We start from the raw sequence: 2,734 nt of genomic DNA on the forward strand, positions 1-2,734 counted from the left end.
GACCAAACCTGTAAAACTGTTCTTCCGTCTTACTACACCAATATATGTTGGTAGTACAAAATGTACAACATTATAATTAAGTTCTGCTGTTCTGCATTTTGCAAAGACACTTCTCATCCACAAATATAGAGATCTTAATATATATTCTTTTTGGCATTTTTATTAACTTTTCCCTCAAAAGTTATTCTTTGAGCTAATCAACAATCACAAAACAATCCACATTTATACTCAGAAAGCCAAATAGTTTGCTTACAAGAACCACTACATGCCTTCAGGCTTTACCTTATTTATTGTATCAACCAGACCTCAGAGAATTGTGAGCTTTTTTCTACTAATTGGGGCTCTCCCTTTACCGGCAGATGATCTACAGAATTCATAACTACTCCTCTTAATACATGAATCTTCCCTAACTAACACTTAGATTTGCCAGTTCTATCCAAATTTTTCTGGCTCACCCAACATTCCCCCTTGTCTGACTGTTGCTTGAGCATTTTTTGATTCATATTCCTGCTTCTTGATTTAGTGACAACCTACATCCATAGTTTTAGGTTCACGAAATAGAGATAATGAAGAAACTAATTTAGTTGTTCTAAGAAACGGTCGTAGAATAAAACTAGAGTTTTAAGTCTATGTACGGACAATATATATAAAAGCATTTACACAATCAAGTCATTTATAAGGTTATCACATATAAAATCAATCTTACTATAACAGGTTAAATTGCACTGATAATGTAAAAGTTATATATAGACATTGTCAATGTATATAACTTAAATCCATAAAAATATTTTACCATGATTAGCATCAAATCAGCAATCCGAGGATGCTCAGATTTAGTAGTTTATTGCTAATTCAGAATTGTCAAGATAGAATTTTTTTTCCAACAGAATCGTCAAGAATCACATAACATTTTAATGGAAATGTGGCCATAAACATTTCTAGACAAACATATAGTAGTTATTTTAAGCGAATAGTATCAAAAGAATCTCTTATACTCACGTCAAAGCCCAAATAATTGCTAAAACAGAATAACTGCGTACCTTCATGCTTTACATATCTCTCTAATGTTGACTTAAGTCAATTTGATATTCATGATCTTGCTTAAGTACTTGACAACCTGCAACAAAAGGCACAATATCACGAAAGACATGAAACAATGAAAACTAATGCACTTGATCTAAGAAGCCACTCATATAATAAAAGGAGAGTTTTATGCCTGTAAAATGTACTAGTATTTATATAATCAGATCATTTAAAAAGTTATTAAAAGTAAATATGTTTTATAAATATTACTAATTGATAACATGATAAAAATAGTAATTAGCACGTTGTCACATGTTAAATTACAATGATAGCGGAAATAATCTCACTGCCAGTGTATATAATTATCAAATCTTGAAAAAATAAAAAATAATTACCATGATCCGAATTGGAGAAGCAATCTGTAGACGCTTATTCATGAGCGCTAGATTATACTTTTTTTGAGCCGAGAGTCTACCAGAAATAACTTTACGTCTACGTATACACTATCCTTTCCAGATCCCTTGTGGAATTTCACTAGATTTATTGTTGTTGTTGTAATCAGTGGACGCTTAGTCGTTTATTGCTAATGCAGCATCATCAAGATTCACATATGATTTTAATGACAAATATATGTAAATCTTGAAGGTGTTGCATTTGCAAACAACGACTGTGTATATCAGGAGATGAATGAACAAAAGCTCATGATGCCGAGATCGGAATATCATTCTGACCGGAGACCAAAAAATCACGATTTAAATATCGTACTTGTTGTGTACCAAAGATTCCGCCAAGTTTAATTTTTCAACGAAAAGATTTAAGTAAATGAAGATTCGCAGGAAAAACTAGGAAACCCTAAAAATGAATTGGTAAAAAGAACAATCAAGTAAAGAAAGCAAAAAAGAAGGCAGATCTTGAGGAGGAGCTATATATGAAGATAGGTTAAGGGCTATATATCTTTGTACTGTTCTTCACAGTTATATGCTAAGATTGCAGATTAATAAAAGGGTATTTGACACAATTAACAAGATCACGAAAGTTAAAGCATTGACATGGACATATCTACCATATACGTTAGAGGCTTGGAAGAACTTAGTAATTTTGGCTCAAACTCTATATTTGTGTTAAGAAATTTACTTAAATAATCTATTCCTAACCCAATAATCGTAAAAAGTTATGAGTTTAAAGACTATAAACTTGAAATTCTGGATCCACGTATGTGTATAGATCAAATGAAAGGCACTGCACACTGTTGGACTCGTGAAATGAAGGAAAATATCCGTACAAATTAAGAAATGATAATTGAAAGGTATCAAAAAATAAAAAAGGAAAGAAAAAGAAAAGATACTCCTAATAATTAATAGAGCCATGGCTGATGAATAGAGGAAGAACTTTGGACTGGCATGGGATACTGTTAGAGATCTAACTTTCCTCATTACTGAGATTGCTGTATGCTTCTACGAGAGAGAGAGAGAGAGAATTTGACTGTGCTATGGATGTAGGGTTTGGGGTTGGGGTTTCATCCAATTAATTATTAGGATGCTGTAGATTTGTGCTTTTAATTTGTGATCTATGTTATATGATAACATAAAAATTATTATTCTACTCGGTCCACATTAATTAATTTTTTTATAACATAAATCACAAATTTGTTGTACACATTTATTAAATGTATCTTTTATGTTACCAAATCAAATTTGGTGTATACATTTAG

At 31.5% G+C, this 2,734-nt stretch overlaps 1 long non-coding RNA gene across 1 annotated transcript; it reads right to left on the reverse strand.

Moving 5' to 3' along the window:
- Positions 1-203: 203 nt before the first annotated feature.
- LOC104099167 (uncharacterized) lies at positions 204-2,529 on the reverse strand. Its single transcript, XR_686950.3, has 3 exons — positions 1,419-2,529; positions 1,041-1,117; positions 204-530 (listed from the first exon to the last, which is right to left on the reverse strand). It is a non-coding gene; the product is annotated as an uncharacterized lncRNA (long non-coding RNA).
- Positions 2,530-2,734: the final 205 nt, after the last annotated feature.

Source organism: Nicotiana tomentosiformis, chromosome 2, assembly GCF_000390325.3.
Source record: "Nicotiana tomentosiformis chromosome 2, ASM39032v3, whole genome shotgun sequence".
In the NCBI taxonomy this organism is placed as follows: Eukaryota; Viridiplantae; Streptophyta; class Magnoliopsida; order Solanales; family Solanaceae; genus Nicotiana; species Nicotiana tomentosiformis.